Raw genomic sequence first — 13,843 nt, 5'->3', positions numbered from 1 at the left:
TATATTGATTTTGTATCATGGAATTTTACTAAATTAGTTAATCATTTCTAGAATTGTTTTATTGGAGTCTTTCAGGTTTTCTATACATAGTATCATGTCATCTACAAACAATGAAAGTTTTACCTCTTCCTTACCAATTTGGGTGCCTCTCTTTCCTTCTCTTCTCTGATTTCTGTGGCCAGTACTATGTCAAATAAAATGGTGAGAGTGGACATCCTTGTCTTGTTTCTGACCTTAGAGAGAGAGTTGAGTTTTTCCACATTAAAGATGATATTAGCTGTGGACTAAAAAGCAACCGACAGAATGGGAGAAGATATTTGCAAATGACCTATCAGATAAAGGGTTAGTATTCAAAATCTACAAAGAACCTATCAAACTCAACACCCAAACAACAAATAATCCAGTGAAGAAATGGGCAGAAGACGTAAATAGATGCTTTTCCAAAAGAGACCTCCAGATGGCAAAAAGACACATGAAAAGATGCTTAACATCACTCATCATTGGGGGAACACAAATCAAAACCACAATGAGATACCACCTCATACCTGTCAGAATGGCTAACATGAACAACTCAGGCAACAACAGATGTGGAGGCAAGGATGCAGAGAAAGAGGATCTCTTTTGCATTGTTGGTAGCAATGCAAGCTGGTGCAGCCACTCTGGAAAACAGTATGGAGTTGCCTCAAAAAATTAAAAATAGAACTACCCTATGACCCAGCAATTGCACTACTAGGTATTTACCCAAAGGATACAAAAATGCTGATTTGAATGGGCACATGTACCCCAACATTTCAGCACTATCAACAAATTATGGAAAGAGCCCAAATGTTCATCAACTGAGGAATGGATAAAGAAGGTGTGCTGTGTGTGTGTGTGTGTGTGTGTATAGAATATCTCTATATTATAGATATATATAGATATAGATATTATAGACATATATGTGTGTATATATATTCTATACACACAATGAAATATTACTCAGCAATCAAAAAGAATGAAATCTTGCAATTTGCAGCAATGTGTATGGAACTAAAGTGTATTATGGTAATGAAATAAGTCAGAGAAAGATAAATTTCTGTTTTCTATATCTTTTGTGAGAGTCTCCTTAAGATGCTCCATTTCTTCTCCAGTCCAGTGAATATCTTTATGAACATTACTTTAAATCCTCTACGAGGCATATTACCTACCTACATTTTGTTTCATTCTCTTTTGGTTTTTTTAATTTTTTTTTTAACATTTATTTATTTTTGAGACAGAGAGAGACAGAGCATGAACGGGGGAGGGTCAGAGAGACGGAGACACAGAATCTGAAACAGGCTCCAGGCTCTGAGCTGTCAGCACAGAGCCCGACGCGGGGCTCGAACTCACGGACCGTGAGATCATGCCCTGAGCCGAAGTTGGCCGCTTAACCGACTGAGCCACCCAGGCGCCCGTTTCATTCTCTTGCTGTGATTTTTGCCCTCTTCTTTCATTTGAGACACAATCCTCTGTCTCTTTATTTTGCCTAACTCTGTGTCTGTTTCTGTGTGTTAGGAAAGTCAGCTGTGTCTCCTGTTATTGAAAGTAGTGGCTTTATGAAGAAGAGGTCTGGTAGTGCCGTGCCATGCATCGTGCCCAGTTTACCAAAATCTGGCCCTTCAGGGGTGTCTCCTATGTGTCTTATGTGTGCCCTACTATTGTGGCTGAACCATATTTGCCTTATAGTCAGTTGTCTACAATGGCTCTGTTTGCCTGTTGCAGGCAGGGTTTGATCCCTGTGTTTTTAGTGGGCCAGTCTGAGGCCCCCATGAGCTTGAGTTGAGTCAGACCAGGTGTTTGCTAGAGATGCAGCAGCACCAAACTGCAGGGCATTTTCCCTGTGTTGTCCCTTGAGAATCTTTTATTGATGGGCAGGGCCTGCTGACACTTGATGTTTGCCCCCAGCTCACTGCTGGAGTCACAGTGAGACTGTTGTGTGTGGTTATCTTTCCCTGTCCCTGGGTCAGGAGTCACTTTGGAGTGGTACTGGCTCCTAATGGGGCTGCTTGAATGCTGTTAGGCTTGTGGTACCACTTTGGATGGATTCCTGCCAAGTGTGTATTGGAAGGGGCAGATCTGCAGGAGAACATAGGGGTGAGGCTCACAGTGCCAGCAAGGTCCCCGATGGTCTGATGCAAGAAGGGAATTATAGCCACCTGGGAGAACTCCTGCCCAGGCTAGGATGGATGGGATGAGTCCACAGAAAGGCGTGGAGGCAGGGCATGCTGTCAGCAAGTTAGGTGAAGAGTGTTTGTGATGCACTGGTTCCTGCAGGTATCTGTGTATCTAATCTGGGGAGTGAGGAGGGAATGGTGCTGGCTGGCTTTTGGAGAAGTCTCCTAATATCCCTGGCCCTCCAGCATACTTCTGAGATTAGTAAACAAATCTTTTTCCCATATCCCTCAGGCATTTTTTTTTTTTAATTGCTGTTTTTATGCTGTATCTCAGCAGGGCTCTTTATTGTGCTGGCCCTTTGAGGGTGGGACTCTGTTTCCTATGGCTCCCCCTGATTCCCAGAGCTAGTCCCACTGATTTTTCAAGTTGTCAGTCTCTCTTGTCTTCAAAGCCAAATATTATGGAGATTGGTCTTCCCAGTGTGAGTCCCCATACCTAAGGGTCTGGGGTGGGGTGTCCTCTCTTCTCTTTTCCATGCTTTCTTGGTGTCCCTCCCTCCGGGGGACAGTCTCATGTGTTTATTTGGTTTCCTATTGTGTCCCTACAGTCTTAACCATTTTCAATGTGGCCTCTTCTCTACTATTAGCTGTGGAGAGTCTGTTCTGCCAATCTTTGGGTCATTTTCTGAATTCGTGACAGTGATGTGGGTGTTTTCTAGGTGTATCCATGGGAGGAGGTGATCAGCCTACTCTGTTATCTTCTGTGTTTATTTCAAAGTGTACTTTGTCTGATATAACTATTGCTACGCCACCTTTCTGATGTTTTGTTTGTGTCTTTGCTTCCATTGGCATCATCCATTCCAAGGCATTTTCATCCTTTCACTTTGAATCTGTTTGTCTTTAAGTCTGAAGGGAGTCAGTCTCTTTGAGCAGCATATAGATGGGTTTTGTTTTTTATACATTCAGTCAGCCTATGTCTTTTGATTGGAGCATTTTGTACACTTATTAAAGTGATTATTTAAAGATATTTTTAATGTTTATTATTTTGAGAGAGACAGAGAGAGAGAGAGACAGAGAGAGAGAGAGACAGAGAGAGAGAGAGAGAGAGAGAGACAGAGAGAGAGAGAGAGAGACAGAGAGAGAGACAGAGAGAGAGAGAGACAGAGAGAGAGAGAGAGAAAGAGAGACAGAGAGAGAGAGAGACAGAGAGAGAGACAGAGAGAGAGAGAGACAGAGAGAGAGACAGAGAGACAGAGAGAGAGAGAGAGAGACAGAGAGAGAGACAGAGAGAGAGAGACAGAGAGAGAGAGACAGAGAGAGAGAGAGACAGAGAGAGAGAGAGACAGAGAGAGAGAGAGACAGAGAGAGAGAGAGACAGAGAGAGAGAGAGAGAGAGAGAGAGAGAGAGAGAGAGAGAGAGAGAGAAGGTGAGTGGGGGAGGGGCAGAGAGAGAGGGAGAGAAAGAGAATCCCAAGCAGGTCTGCACTGTCAACACTGAGCCCAATGCAGGGCTCGAACCCATGAACTGTGAGATCATGACCTGAGCCAAAATCAAGAGTTGGACACAAACAACTGAGCCACCCAGGTGTCTCCCCCCATGGGGGTTTGAACCCACAAACCGTGAGATCATGACCTGAGCAAAGATCAAGAGTTAGATGCTGAAACGATTGAGCCACCCAGATGCCCCATTTTCCATCTTTTTGTGTAAAAAAAAGTTCATTTTGAGAGACAGAGAATGCATGGGACAGAGAGAATCCCAAGCCAGCTCTGCACAGCCCTGATGCAGGGCTCACGTTCACAAATCATGAGATCATGACCTGAACTGAAGAGTCAGACACTTAACCAACTGAGCCATCCAGATGCCCCATATTTTAATCTTACTATTTTGTGTATCCCTGGACTAATTTTTGTGGATATAGTTGGTTTTTACTACTCTTAAGTTTTAACCTCCATACTGGCTTTATAAGTGGTTAATCTTCCACTTTGACTAGTTTGCTTTTACTTGTAAAATGTTTTCCTTTAGTAATTTGTTCTAGTTATGACCTTTTTTTTTTCATTTAGAGAATTCTTTAATTTTTCTTGTAAGACTGATTTAGTGGTGATGAACTCCTTTAACTTTTGTCCAAGAAATTTCTTATCTCTCCTTCAATTCTGAATGATAACCTTCCCAGGTAGTGTTCTTGGTTGTAGGCTTTTTTTTTTCCTTTAAACACTTTGAATACATCATGCCACTTCCTTCTATTCTGCAAACTTTCTTTTGAGAAATCAGCTGATAGATTTATGGGGTTTCTCTTGTATGTAACTGTTGACTTTTACCTTGCCTCTTTAAAGAGTTTCTCTTAACCACTACTTTTTGCCATTTTAATTATGTGTCATGGGGTGGACCTCCTTGGGTTCATCTTGTTTGGGGCTCTCTGTGATTCCTGGACCTGTATGTCTGTTTCCTTCCTCAGATAAAGAAAGTTTTCAGCTATTTCTTCAAATGAGTTTTATCCCCTCTTTTTTTTTTTTTTTTTTTTGCCTCCTTTTGGGATGCCTATAATGCAATGCTATTAGGCTTGCTGATGTTGCAGAGTTCCTTTAACCTTTTCTCATTTATAATAAAATTATTATTTATTATTATTATTATTACTGTTTTGCTTGGTTGCTTTCCATTACCCTGTCTCCCTGATCACTGATCTATTCTTCTGCATCCTCTAATCTGCTGTTGATTCCCTCTAGTGTATTATTCTTTACAGTTATTGAATTCATTAGTTCAGTGTTTTAAATATTTCCTTTGTTTTAGCTCCGAATTCACTCTTAAGTCCAGTGAGTATATTTATAGCCATTACTTTGAACTCTTAATCAGCTCTATTTCCTATTTCCATTTAATTTAGCTCTTTTACTGTGATTTTTGTCTTGTTATATTTCTGTCTCATTTTGTCTAACTCTCTTGTGTTCATTTGTATATATTAGGTGGGTCAGTTACATCACCTGGTCGTGAATGTAATGGTTTTGTGTTTAAGACGTCTTGTGGTACCCTATAGAACAATATCCCCTGGTCAGCAGAATCAGGTGCACCAGGGGTCTCCCCTATGTGAGATTTATGTGCCCTCCTATTGTGGGTGAACTGTGAATGCCTTTAGCCCGGGTGGCCTCAGTGAGTGACCTGACTTACCTGCTGTGAATACATGGGGTAGAGTTTGCTCCCTGTGCTATTGAGAGGTCTGGCTGTGGCTGCCATTAGCTCATTGTTGGGTTGTGTGGCCAGTCAACTTATCTGTCTGCAGTTAGCCTCTCTGACACAGCTGCCGGCACACCAAAATGAGAGCAGGCAGACCTCTTAGTTACAGGAATTGGAGGCATGCTGCTGTGGGGGGTTATCTCCCACCCCCACCCCCTCTCCCAGGGCAGCAGTCACTTTGGAGTGGCATTTGTCCAGGCCATGACTGCCTTCCAGATGTGGTGGGACAGGAGCCACTTTGAAGGGATGTTTGCAGAGGTGGGCAGTTCTGCACGGGAATATCAGGGTGTTGCATGTGGTGCTAGCAGAGTAGATGGAGAGTGTTAGCACTGGTTCCCCAAAACATCCAGCCTCTAGTCTAGAGGAGGGGAAAGAAATGGTGCCCTCCATCACTTTTGTTCCTGGAGAAATCTGCAGATCCCTGTCCCTTCAGCACACATACTAAGATCAGCCAATAAATCTGCTTCACATATACCTCAGATGCTATTCAAACTGCTGCTTTATGCTATCTCCTGGGCTGAGTTATTTAGTATGTTGGCTCTTTAAGGGCTCGAACTGGGTTTCTTATTGTCCTCTGGCTCTCCTAGAGTTGAGCCCCTAATTTTCAAAGCCCTCCGAATTAAGCCTCATTGATTTTCAAGGCCAGGTATTATGGGGACTCATCTTCCCTGAGTGTATCCTCAGTGCCAAGGGTACCGATGTGGGTTCTGATCCTTTTTTCTCTGCTTGTGATGTCCATTCTGTTTGTGGTTGGTTGTGCTGAAGGATTGGTTCCCAACTGTGACTCTACCCGTCCTCTCCTTTTCCATCTGGCCTTCTCTCTACAAGTAGCTGTGAAAGATCTGTCTGCCAGGGTTCATATCCATCTTTTGATTAGTTGTACAGATGCAGTTGTCAATCTCAGTGTGTCTGTGGAAGAAAGTGAGCTCGGGATCCTCTTACTCTACCATCTGCCTGACATCTATTATGTTTTAAATTTTTCAATAAAGAGTGAACTCACAAAACCCTAGGGAGCTTATCCTTGACATCATCACCATTTTTTTTCTTGTCTACCCATCTCCTCTCCTGAAAAATCTATCCTCACTGTGCCCCTCATGGTCAGGGCTGGGGAAGGAGCTCATCACAGCAGGGTAAACATAGATCTGCTTGGTCACTTCTTACAGTTCTCCATGAAAACTCCCCCTCCACTCACACATTTTTCCATTCTTCAAAGTGCAGTATTAATAAAAGAAACCCTGAACCAAATCAAATAAAAACTTTTTGTTAACATTGAACCCCTTTCCAATTGTGTATTAAGAGTCCCTACTCAAAGTGGGGATGGAAAAGTTTGAAGTACGTGAAGAGAAACAAGAACCTTGTGTTGCCTCACTGAGGCTCATTGGTGGAAGACTATGAATTTATACAGACCTACAGTTTTCTCAAGCAATATTTGGTGGCCCTGGTGTAGGACTAGTGTGGTAGAGTGCCTCCCTAAGAAATGTGGTGGAGACCTCCTCAGAACAAAGAAGGCAACGTGACCCAATCGACTCTGACACACGTATGTGTAACTCTGACACGACTCTATAACTTGAACTGTGTCCAGTCAGACTATGTGTCACCATATGTGGGAGACAAAGAAGTAGAAGTTGCATAAAAGGCTACACCCCACTGTGCTTGGGGCTCAGTTTTTTGGGAATGAACCCACTGAGCCTGTGCTGGCACGATGAATAAAGTTGCTTCTTAGACAGAAAAGCCTTGGTGTCCCATCTCTCTGTGCGAGAATCCTCTTACCCTAGGGTTGTCAGAGAACTGAACTAATCCGGAACTGGGATTTTCTGAAATTAAGTGAGATCAAAAGGCAGTAGGGCCAGGGAGTTGAGAACATTGGCAAAGTGTAAGTGAAGGGTAGCCTTAAAAGACCAGACTATGTATGGAAGGGAGTAAAGATTCTGTGTGTGGGAAGGAAAGGGTAAAGGAAGCATTAGGAGAGGGGATAAATAGGGAAAAACTGGGTGGGGGAGATCAGAGGAGTGGTCATCTTAATGAAGGTTAAAGAATAGAATAAAGGTGCTTGGGTGGCTCAGTCGGTTAAGCATCCAACTTCGGCTCAGGTCATGATCTCCTGGTTTGTGGGTTTGAGCCTCACACTGGACTCTGTGCTGACAGCTCAGAGCCTGGAGCCTGCTCCAGATTCTGTCTCACTCTCTCTATCTGCTCCCACTCTGTCTCTTTCTCTCACACACAAACACACACACACTCTCTCTACTCTCTCAAAAATAAACATTAAATGTTTTTTAAATTTAATTTAAAAAGGGAGGGTTTTTTTCCCTACCCCCTTTAGCAAAAAGAATATAGCTTTCAGCAGAAGCGATTCTCAACTTGGGATGTGGAAGAGATTATGCATCCTCCCCCTCAGGACATTTGGCAATGTCTGGAGACATTTTTGCCAAAATAGAATCGTTACTGACAGCTAGTGGGTATGGGCCAGGGATTCTGCTAAACATCCCACAGTGTATGTGATAGACTCCCACATAAAAAAATTACCCGGCACAAAATGTCAATACTGACAAGGTAGAGAAACCCTGCTCTAGAGAATGTCATTGTAATCTGGGAACTGTGAAATGTCCCTCAAAGTGGAAACATTTCCAAGGATTTTAAAGACCTGACTGGCTAGGGAACCCACTTTTTTTAGCACAGTCATACTGCTATGAAGGTGAATGTGAAGGTCTATAAAAGGGTGGATAGATTTCAGGAACCACTTGGAATGTGGTGGTTGTGACTACAGACTTCAAGCCACCAGATCCCCGGCACCAGGTGACACTACTACATAGCAGACAGCCTCCTACAGAAGCTCAGCCACTGAGTCTTGCCCGTGGTGTGGGATGTCCCTCTAACCCCAGAGCAAAGATGCCCTTTTATTTACCAGGGAGGCAGCCCCACTGCCTAAAATGTCCTCTTTCTATTTATATGAGTTGGGATTGTTTTCATAGCTTGGGAATGGCTCCATTATTTTCTCAAAGTACCACAGATATTAGTCAACTTCATAGTTGCACTGTTATCCTGTTATTTTTTAATTTGTTATTTATAGACCAATCATCTAGATCTAGTGACAAAGAATAATGAATCTTTTGTAGTTGGTTTGTTTTCCTGAAAATGCTAGCAAATTCTTTTGGGGTTCTAAAAATACATAGACAACTTCTGTACTCTATTTTGCTACAGAGGGAGGGTCATTTCTGATTGCTCATTAGAGGTTATATTTGGAAAATGGTCTCTGTTCTCCTCAAATGTGGGGAAATTCCATTATTACCAAGATCACACAGAATGAGAAGCCTCAATGCGTCTAGGTAAGAGACCAAACTCCTAGCAGACAAAAATGAGAGCAACAGGGGCACCTGGGTGGCTCAGTTGGTTAAGCAGCCAACTTCAGCTCAGGTCATGATCTCGAGGTCCGTGAGTTCGAGCCCCGCGTCGGGCTCTGTGCTGACCGCTCACAGCCTGGAGCCTGTTTCAGATTCTGTGTCTCCCTCTCTCTCTGCCCCTCCCCTGTTCATGCTCTGTCTCTCTCTGTCTCAAAAATAAAATAAAAAATGTTTAAAAAAAATGAGAGCAACAGTTCTCAAACCTGTGTGTATCAGAATCACCTGGAGGATTTGTTAAGACACAGCTTACAGGGATCCATTCCCAGAGTTTCTGAATCAGACCTAGGATGAGGTCCAAAATTTGCATTTCTTTTTTTAATGTTTGTTTACTTACTTATTTTGAGAGAGAGAGAGCAGAAGGGGGGTAGAGACAGGGAGACAGAGAATCCCAAGCGGGCTCCACACTGTCAGTGCTGAGTTCGACAGCAGGGCTAGAACTCACAAACCATGAGATCATGAAGTGAGCCAAAATCAGGAGTGGGATACTTAACAGACTGAACCAGCCAGCTGCCCCCAAGAATTTGCATTTCTGACAAGCTTCCAGGTGATGCTGCTCTTACTTATCTGGGACCACATTTGGAGAACCACCGTGGATGTATACATTGATTTGCATAAATTCTTCTGTCTCAAAGTTAGGTCATATTTAAGAAACAATCTCTTAGGTTTTAGTCCCACGTAGTATGTTACTGTTTGAAAAAAGCTACACTAAATTACTTTGTCAGGTAGTCCTGTGAACACACATATCTGAGAATGAAAAACATTAAGCCTTAAGATGTTTTTCAAACTTGCATGTTCACAGCAACCGTGGCTATGATTTTTAATGACTTATTTCCTATAATCTTTTGAAAAGGGCCAATTTAATAAAGGCTCACCAAAGCTGTATCTATGTAAACACCTAAGTATCTAAGCTAAACACCTAAGCATCTAAGCTAAAATGAGAGCTAGGTTCCAGGTAGTAGGCCTGAGTGGCCATGTTCCTCATTTGTATAAAATTCTAGGTAGATATCCTATTAATAATGACATTTGTTTAATTATTCCAGTTCTCTCATCTTTTGGTTTAAAATAATCACTCAAAATTGAATAGTGTCTTAGAATTTATTTTCTCATGCTATGGAAAATTTCACTCTGAGTTTGAAGATAAGGTAGTATTCTTGTATTTTTTTTAAAAAAATGTTTTTAACATTTAAAAACTAAACCTTTCTCTGGGAACCAAATTCCACAAGATAAGAGGCAAGATAAGCTAAAATTAACATTTTTCAGAGAACTGACAGCAATATTATAAATGGTCATTGTATGGGAAATATCGGAGACCTGTTTCAATATTTCAAATAGCCATTTCATAAAAATGTCATGGTATTATAGTAGGAATAATAGGAGGAAAAGGCCTGAGGTCCTATCAGTTTAGGAAACGCTAGATTAATCAGATAAGTAACTTCTTTCTGGGGGGATTTCTCCATGAGTTTAAGATGCTTGTAATCATTATGAATCAGCAGCTATGACTTTCTCAGTGTGGCATATCTGAGGAATTTTGCTTTACCTGATGTGTTTTTGTAAATATTTTCAAGGACAGGATAACAAATAGATGTCATCTAATATGTTGTCAGTTGTAAGTGGTTGCTTGGAGCTCTGTGTTGAGAAGGGCTGTAAGACCCAGTTGGGTTCAGAAAAAAAGTGGGATATTTCTTTCTTTCTTTAAAAATTTTTTAACGTTTATTTATTTTTGAGACAGAGAGAGACAGAGCATGAACGGGGGAGGGTCAGAGAGAGGGAGACACAGAATCTGAAACAAGCTCCAGGCTCTGAGCTGTCAGCACAGAGCCCAATGCGGGGCTCGAACTCACGGAGCGCGAGATCATGACCTGAGCCGAAGTCGGCCGCTTAACCAACTGAGCCACCCAGGCGCCCCATAAGGTAGGATATTTCTTAAGCCATGTCTGGCAGGCATGTAAAGAAAGTGGTGGCACAAATGCTATGTACTTGTTACATTTCCTCTAGATATTTAGAGGGATGGTTTTTCTTACAATTCTTATGTAATGGTATAAATTCAGTAAAGTAACGATTTGTAAATTAAATTTCCTTACTTGTTTCAAGAAATTCTCTAAGGTTTACAGAATTCATTTCAATAGGAGTCCTAGAAACAGCAATCAGATAAGAAAAAAAAATAAAAGCAGCCAAATTTGTAAGAAAGAGGTGAAACTGTCACTATTTAAAAAAAGAAAAGTCGCTATTTGCAGATGACATGATACTACACATAGAAATCCCCAAGTACTGCACCCCCCCAAAAAAACTATTGGAAGTAATAAATACAGTAAACTTGCAAGGTAAAAAATCAATACACAGAAATCCATTGTGTTTCTACACACTACTATCAAAGTTAGCAGAAAGAGAAATCAAGAAAGCAATCCCATTTATACTATACCAAGAAGAATGAAATACCTAGGAATAAATTTAACCAAGAGGGTAAAAGACCTTTACTAAAGAAGACTATAAAACAGTGGTAATAGAAATTAAAGTTGACCCAAACAATGGAATGGTATTTCATGCTTATGGATTGGAATAATTACTATTATTAAAATATGCATACTGCCAAAGTGATCTATAGATTAAATGCAATCCCTATCAAAATACAAACAACATTTTTCACAGATTTTGAACAAATAATCCTAAAATGTGTATGGAACAACAAAAGACACTGAAGAGTCAAAGCAATCTTGAGAAAGAAGAACAAAACTGTGGAGGCATCACAAACCCCAGATTAAAAGATCTATTACAAAGCTGCAGTAATCAAAACAGTATGGTACTTGTACAAAAATAGACACATAGATCAATAGAATAGAACTAGAGAGCCCAGAAATAAACCCATGATTATATGGTCATTAAATACAATAAAGGAAGCAAGAATATGTGATGGGAAAAAATCTCTTCAACAAATGGTGTTGGGAAAATTAGATATCTACATGCAAAAGAATGAAATTGGACCACTTTCTTACAACATACACCCCCCAAAACCTCAGATTGGATTAAATACCTCAGTGTTAGACCTGAAACAATAAAAATCCTAGAAGAATGCATAGTCATTTCTATGACCTTGGCTGTAGCAACGTTTTTCTACATGTGTCTCCTGAGGCAAAGGAAACAAAAGCAAAAACAAACTATTGAGTCTACATCAAAATAAAAAGTTTGCTCAGTGACGGAAGCAATCAACAAAACCAAAAGACTGCCTACTGAGTGGGAGAAAATACTTGTAAATGATATATCCAATAAAGTTAATATCCAAAATATATAAAGAACATATGTAACTCAACAGCAAACAATCCAATCAAAAAATGGGCAGAAGACGTGCCCACTTTTCCAAAGAAGACATACAGATGGCCAACAGACACATGAAAAGATGTTCAACATCATTCATCAGAGAAATACAAATTAAAAGCACAATGAGATATCACCTCACATTTGTCAGAGTGGCTAGAATCAAAAACAAAAGAAACAACTAGTATGGTGAGGATGTGAAGAAAAAAGGAATTCTTGTGCACTGTAGGGAAAGCAAATGAGGGAAGCGACTATGGAAAACAATAGGGAGTTTCCTAAAAAAAAAAAAATTTTTTTAAATAGAATTATTATATGATCCAGTAATTTTACTACTGGGTATTTACCCAGAGAATATGAAAAAAATAATTTGAAAAAAATGTGCACTCCTATGTTTATTGCAGCATTATTTACAATAGTCAAATTATTGAAGTAACCCGAGTGTCTATCCACAGACAAATAGATAAGTAAGATATGGTGTATATATACAGTGGAATATTACTCAGCCATAAAAAGAATGAAATCTTGCCATTTACAACACAGAAGGACCTAGAGGGTATAATGCTGAATGAAATAAGTCAGAGAAAAACAAACGCCCTATGATTTCACTCCTATGGAATTTAAGAAATAAAACAAATGAACAAAGAAAAAGACAAGCTAAAAACAGACAAATACAGAGAACAAACTGGTGGTTATCAGAGGGGAAGTGGCAGGGTGGGGGGATGGGTGAAATAGGTGATGAGGATTAAGAGTACACTTATCATGATGAGCACTGAGTAATGACAGAGTTGTTGAATCACTAAATTGTACACCTGAAACTAACACTGTATATTAATTATACTGGAATGCATAAATGGCAACAAACTTGAATAGACGTTTCTCCAAAAAAGATACACAGGTGGCCAACAAGCATATGAAAATATGTTTAACATCACTAATCAGAAATACAAATCAAAACCACAAGATGCCACCTCACACCCATTAGGATGTCCACTATTAAAAACAACAACAACAACAACAAAACCCAGGAAATAACAAGTGTTGATAAGAAGGTGGAGAAATCAGAATCTTTCTGTATTGTTGATAGCAGCGTAAAACGGTGCAGCCACTATGGAAAATAGTATGATGTTTTTCTAAGATTTAAAAACAGAGGGGCACCTGAGTAGCCCAGTTGGTTGAGTGTTTGTCTCTTGATTCTGGCTCAGGTCATGATCCAAGGGTCGTGGAATTGAGCCCTGTGTTGGGCCTGCACAAGATTCTCTTTCTGTCTCTCCTTCTGCCGTCCTCCTTGCTGTGTCTCTCTCTCTCTCTCTCAAAAAAAAAAAAAAAAAAAAAATTTAAAAATAGAATTACCATATGATGCAATAGTCTTACTTCTGGGTATATATCAAAAAGAATTGAAAGCAGGATCTTAAGTTAGAGATGGAGGGAAGCAAACCATAAGAAACTCTTAAAAACTGAGAATAAACTGAGGGTTGGTGGGGGTAGGAGGGAGGGGAAAGTGGGTGATGGGCATTGAGGAGGCCCCTGTTGGGATGAGCATTGGGTGTTGTATGGAAACCAACTTGACAATAAATTTCATATTTTAAAAAACGAAAGAAAGCAAGCAAGCAGGATCTTGATGATATATTTGCATACCCATGTTCATAGCAGCATTATTTTCAATAGCCAAGAATGAATAAAGATGAGGTATATACATTAAACAGAATATTATTTAGCTTTAAATGGAAGGAAATCCTGTCGTATGGTACAACATGGATGAAACTTGAGGACATTTTGCTAAG

The 13,843-nt window shown here is 40.4% G+C and overlaps 1 long non-coding RNA gene across 1 annotated transcript in view; it reads left to right on the top strand.

Annotated features, from left to right (window-relative positions):
- LOC113593004 (uncharacterized) overlaps positions 1-13,843 on the top strand; it is a 109,937-nt gene that overhangs the window by 9,810 nt on the left and 86,284 nt on the right. The gene's annotated exons all lie outside the window — the stretch shown is intronic.

The sequence above is a fragment of the Acinonyx jubatus genome, chromosome B4, assembly GCF_027475565.1.
Source record: "Acinonyx jubatus isolate Ajub_Pintada_27869175 chromosome B4, VMU_Ajub_asm_v1.0, whole genome shotgun sequence".
NCBI classification, from domain to species: domain Eukaryota; kingdom Metazoa; phylum Chordata; class Mammalia; order Carnivora; family Felidae; genus Acinonyx; species Acinonyx jubatus.
The sequence above is the reverse complement of the archived record's forward strand: the minus strand, read 5'-3'. Positions and strand labels throughout refer to the sequence as shown.